Source organism: Trachymyrmex septentrionalis, unplaced genomic scaffold (genome assembly GCF_001594115.1).
Source record: "Trachymyrmex septentrionalis isolate Tsep2-gDNA-1 unplaced genomic scaffold, Tsep1.0 scaffold62, whole genome shotgun sequence".
Classification (NCBI taxonomy): domain Eukaryota; kingdom Metazoa; phylum Arthropoda; class Insecta; order Hymenoptera; family Formicidae; genus Trachymyrmex; species Trachymyrmex septentrionalis.
The window spans coordinates 2,566,556-2,572,632 of record NW_017305800.1 but is presented as its reverse complement, the minus strand read 5'-3'; the positions used below and the strand labels follow the sequence as shown (position 1 = coordinate 2,572,632).

Below are 6,077 nucleotides of genomic sequence, written 5' to 3'. Positions count from 1 at the left end.
TTGATTTAGACATGCGTTTTGCGCATATAACTTTATCATTCTGTCATGGGTTGCGATCAGTCTCATTACAAATGCTTTGAAGCGTTTGGTTGACCAATTAGAAAAAAGAATTTTACAAATTGATTAATCAAAAATTGCTTTAAAGCATTTATAGCATCGCATTGACCGTACCTTTATATTATCATTCATTAGACGATTAAACGTAAAACAATAGAAGCGTTGAAAGCATCCAAATCAAACGCAACCGAGATGAAAATGACAAAAGTTAGCAAATTCTATAGATATTAATCAATAAAATAATAAGTATTCAAATAATTTTGCTTATTTTTTTTTATTTCCACTTCAATTTCAAGGTACACAGTAATCAACTCCCAGATCTTCCTCTTTTCGGAATTGGCTTCTTTTTTCTGATTTAGGATTTTCACTCAGTATTTGCATTCTTGATGCTACTCATCGCTATTTATCGTGATTACGTGTTAAAGCAAGAAAGTATAAGCGAAGGTTTTACGTTCTCATTTGCATATATCATTAAAATGAGGATGGGATTTGTGAAAAGAGATTTGAAAGTGAGAGAGATTCTACTCTAATATTTGTTTAACTTATATATTTACTTAATATATGTTTAGAAAGTTTATTATTTTCCCATATTTAAAAATATTATTAATTTTTGTAAATTTTTATTAATTATCATCGATACATTTTTGTATAACATTAATTATAATAATAAAGTATTATATATAATTTTTTGGAAAAACATTTTACCCTTTCTAAGTTTATTTTTAGTGACATTTCTTTCAATAAAATTTTTTCGAATAAAAAATCAATAGAGATAAACAATTAATGAACTCTCGGAACGACTTTTATCGCAGAAAAGAAACCGCAAATTTTGGACAGTGCGCTCTGCTTACCAGTAGGTAGGATGCAGTTGGTTTTTGATAATAGATATTTATATAAATTTCTTTAATCGCACATTTGTCATCCTTTTATGAACAATTTTCATATTATATAATTTTCTTTTATACATATAGATTATAACATGTATCAAAGCAAATATAAATTTAGAAAATAAATTTCCTTACACATTTTAATATAAAAAGATAAGAGAAAAACATTAAATATATGTAACGTTTGAAAATTTATCTTTAAAAAAATTCCGAAAAGGCATCATTTTCTCGATATTTAATATTAAACTTTGTATTTAAATGTAATATTAATTTTTACAATAAAGTAATATTTGCACCGATAAATTCATTCTTTTAAAATTGTTGCATGATTCGATGAAAGTTTCAATATCTTTCTAATTCTATTATGTAAAATAAGAATACGTTATCTGTGGTTTTTTTGTCTTAAAATCGCTTGATTCATTCCCAACCCAACAAAAGATAAATTTCGTGAATTGTCCGCAATCACAGCGGAAGTAAAAACAAAAAGTCCACTGATGCAGAACTTCAAACACTGGGCGGGAATTACGTTTTTGACGCATCGCGCGATACATTTATTCTACGAGGCGTGATGTGCACAAAATAAATAATTCAAACATATGATTCATAAAAACGATGTATCGTCAGAAATAATATATCATATAAGTTTTACCCCGAATTCTGAAAGTAGTATGTAATATAAATACACACGTACACACATGGAGCAATTGATAAGCGACGTTACGCGGCGATAACTTATTGCAATTTTCTATGACGTAATAATCTATGGAGTTTTTATCATAGTTTTCCTCTGTTAATCGATACTCATTTCTTTATCATCGCCCGTCTCTGCGCAATTTATTTGCCGTGTTATCGTTATTACGATATTATAATCTAACGTTTGACATCATTTGCAGGAAAATTGTTTTCTCATAAAATACACGCAATCGACCAATGATAAATGATTCCTTTGCCCCTATTCCGTCATTACCAGGGTGCCTGCATGAGCACAAAGTAGATCGAGCATTATGCAGAACGAGTACGAATGTTATTGAACCTTGCGCTTAACATTCATACAGTGTCCAAATAATCTCATTTTAATATACGTTTTTATCAGTGATTCTTTAATCGCTTCTATTTCGATTTCAACGGTAGTATCAAGCAGCTGCGCTAAGAGAAGAAAGCATTGTGCGAACCAGGAGTAAAGCGCGAACGGTGAGTCAATGTCAGTGTCTGCATTCAGCTATGCGTGGTGTTACATGCCACTCTTTAACGTCTCTCCCCGCTAACGTCTCATCGCGCTCTTCATCGTCATCATCACATCATCGTCGGTTGGGCTAACAATAAAAGAGATCGGCGAACCTGTGCCCCGTTAGTATCCGCGTGTTCTCCACAGTGAGTGGGATCTGTTTTCGGCTAGAGAGCACCGCTTTCGAAGATTGTGCCCACACGATGCTCGACACATTCGCGTCCATCAAGTAGAGACATTGGAATCGTGCGATTCTACAAGGCGATTAAGTGAAACTGAACTTGACCTATATCCAGGGTACACCGAAAGCGTTAGCGTCGAAGTAAATCGATCGAGACAAATCCCACTTGAGCTTCGAAAACTTCACGAATACTATCCTGTGCTTTCTCTTCTCGTATTTTTACTCAGGTTGGTGTTAATTGTTACTTATTCGGATTTCGATTGGCTTAAAAAACGTTGCACTGTCAAAGAATATTATAAATACATCCTTTTTTACGCTTTCTATATCGGCACGTTGTATGTAGAGAAAACTTTTATTGCTGATACAAAACCGATAATAAAATATAAAAAAAATACGATATTTTATATATAACTTATATGTAATTGTAAAAAAATGAGACCACTGGATTAATCTCTTCTAAAATGATTTTCAATTGTTGGTAAGAGACAGTAACAGAATAAATGCAATAAAATGCAATAAAATTATTGCAATTTACAAAAGTATAATAATTTAGAAATTTTAATAATTAATATTATGGGTTTTTCACGAACAATAACCAAATTTTGGAGCAGTACTCTGCTTTTCTAAGACTAATTGACATAATTATTGTTCTTTATTTATTAATTACCAATGCTTATCAATTAACAATTAAAAATACACTATTCTTTCACACAAAGATTTCTCATTATTAAGGTTTTATTTCAATAATTTCCATAATTATTAATAACTACGTTGTGTGTCGTAATTATTGAGAAGTGTTCCACTCAAGAATAAAATATGGTAGTATTTTTTGATAGAATACATTATCTACTGTGTACATAAATCAAAGAAGATATGAAAACAGCTATACTATTCATATAAACTATTCATGATGATTTTACTTTTACATATGGCCTTCAGGATCAACTCTTGTCTAGAAGCAGCTTTTGGTAAATGAGTGGGTGTCTTTTTTTTTAATGAATTGATAATGTCTAAAGATTACAAATATAATATGAAATAGGGCAATCGAATAAAATAAATATCATGTATTTAATAAGGAAGCTAAATTTATATAAATTTTTAATATTTAAATAATATACAGTAATTTCCTTCAATTTTGCTTTATAAATTTACGTTAATTAATAATAATTATGAATATTTTGATCAATTAAAGTAACTTTTTAATTAAGATTATTAATTGATATAGATGTAATGATTATTAATAAGAAACTTTAATATTCTTATAAAAAATAATTAATACAAAAGAAATTTTATTAAAATAAATGGATCAATTAATTTGTCGTTATACTCGTCTTTATATTCTGTAAGAAATAAAACTAAACTATTATAAAACTAAATTATTTAAATGTAAAATTAAATAATGAATTTAATTTTCATATTAAAATAAATTTAACAAAATTATATTATGTTATTTTTAGTACAATATTAATGAAGAAATTTGAAACGTTCCAGAGCACGAAATGTGTCAAATGTCATCTGACAATACATCTTCGCATAGGAAATATGTATAGATATTAATATGCATTACTAACTGATAAGCATAAGAAAAATTGGCTCAATAGAGCATAATTGTAAAAATAGCTAGTTGTTTGATTATGAAGCGGAAATTCCAACTATCAGAAACGTCACTGTTTAATGTAAATGATATGCGTCAGCATATAGTACTCGATAGAAAATCCATCTTGGGACGCCACGTCGAAATTGACTTTTTTTATCTTATTTTATCGTATATATACGAAAGATCAACAAACTTTTCGCTTTTTTTTAAATACGGATTTCCTACAAATGTACATAGGAAATCCATATCTGAAAGGAAAAATCCACATTACATTTTTAACAAAACTTTTCTTGGAAAGATGATTTTATTTAGATGTTTATTTAGATCATTCGAATTTTGGGCATGTGTACAGTATTTATTAAATAAGTAGAAAAATATTAATATAAACATGTTTGAAGACTATTTATTCTCTGTCGGGAATAGAAGACATCTTGATGTCTTCAAATGGTTTGATAGAATATTAAAGTATTGTTTATATGCAGCTAAACCCTAATCTATTAAACGTGTCAGCCACTCCCTTGGGAATTTCCAACGACGATTATACGTGATGTTTCGCGTCTCTTTTAAAAGACACGCAAGTATTATTCTCACTCAAAGACACTGTTATTCGGTATGCAGCCACAAGATTCACCTTAGTATTAACACAAAAGAAGTATTGTAAGTTTACTAATAGTTGACATTGATTCATTGTAAATTCTAGGCATAAAAGTATCTTGGTTAAAGAAAATACTTACTCAAAGACAACGCTATAGAATATTGCAACAAAAAGATGAATTAAAATCTATTAGAAAATATTTTTTAGATATGAAAAATTTTGTTTTTTTAAAATGATTTAATTTTGAATAATATTTTTGAATTTGCTTTTATTATATATTTATACTTTTTTAATTTATATATTATCTATTTTTTTTTAATATTTCTGTAAATTATTCCTATTTTCTAAATTTATGTATTAATAATATTTAATATAATAGTTTTAGTGAAATACATACAGTATTTTTTTGACAAAAATTAAATACATACAAAAGTCGATGTTACATGTCTATAGCTGTTATTTCTAAGTAATTAGAATTACTCGAAGCAATAGAGTAGATAATTCTACCACGTTGAACACACTGGATGAATGATTATTGAACTATTACTGTAATAAACACTGAAAAAAAATTAAACATAAATTTTCTTGCAATTGCACAAGATTATAGATATAAATTATACAGAATATTTTTGGTCTACCGAAAGATTTAAATTTTACTATCAATTAAATGTTGTTTTTTTTTTAAAAAGAAATAAGCCTTCTCTTTTGCTTTAAATAAGCTTTTAATATTAAATATTTCATTGATTTCAAAATATGATTTAAAATATTTAAAGAAATAAATTGGAAATTGCATATAAAAATTATTAATCGTAAAATTTTATAAATAAAGTTAGTGTCTCATGGGTTTACATATAAATAATAAATTGAATTAAAGTCAAGTAATAAATTAATTAATAGAAATGGAGATTTGTTTATTAGTTTGATTGTATTACGCATCCAGTGAAAAATTTTATTTTACGAATGTTTCCTGCCTGTAGATATTTCTATCAAATTGCTTCCTGACTACATATCTCATGTATCTATGTAATTAGCTAGATGCGCTTGACATAGTTGATTACGTTATTCTAAATTAATAATATCACTTGGAAACACGTATCTTACGCAACATAACATGCATATATGCAAAGTATTTTTACATATTCGAATTATTATCTGCATAAATATATCATAATTCTTGGTGATATACATCAATGATGTGAAATAAATTATTATCACGCCTAAGTGAAATTGTATGTTTCTCGGTATGGTTCGTCGCTTGTTGATACACGCATATGGCGAGTAATTATATAAAGTACATTAGATGTTATTATATTTACGAGACTTCGCTATTCACCATTTACAATAAATGCGGAACTCGTATTCATGATCACGCACCAGTAATTGTGATTCCGCAATCGCTTTTTTGTGGGAAATGAATGCCCACCCACTCTATACCTCTAAAAATATCTGGCTACAAAATTATTTCAATCTATAATTGGAAATTATTGAAAGAAAACTGAAAAAAAGGAGAAACAAAAATACACAAAAGAAATATG

General features: G+C 28.0%; 1 protein-coding gene across 2 annotated transcripts in view; it reads left to right on the top strand.

Moving 5' to 3' along the window:
- Positions 1 to 1,925: 1,925 nt before the first annotated feature.
- LOC108752959 (serpin B4-like) overlaps positions 1,926 to 6,077 on the top strand; it is a 7,977-nt gene continuing 3,825 nt past the window's right edge. The window contains exon 1 of one of the 2 annotated variants that reach the window (XM_018494229.1): positions 1,926 to 2,135. The gene's annotated coding sequence lies outside the window, so the exon portion shown is untranslated. Of the gene's footprint in view, positions 2,136 to 2,176; positions 2,578 to 6,077 lie in introns of those variants that run through there. The other variant, XM_018494228.1, reaches the window with a different exon arrangement.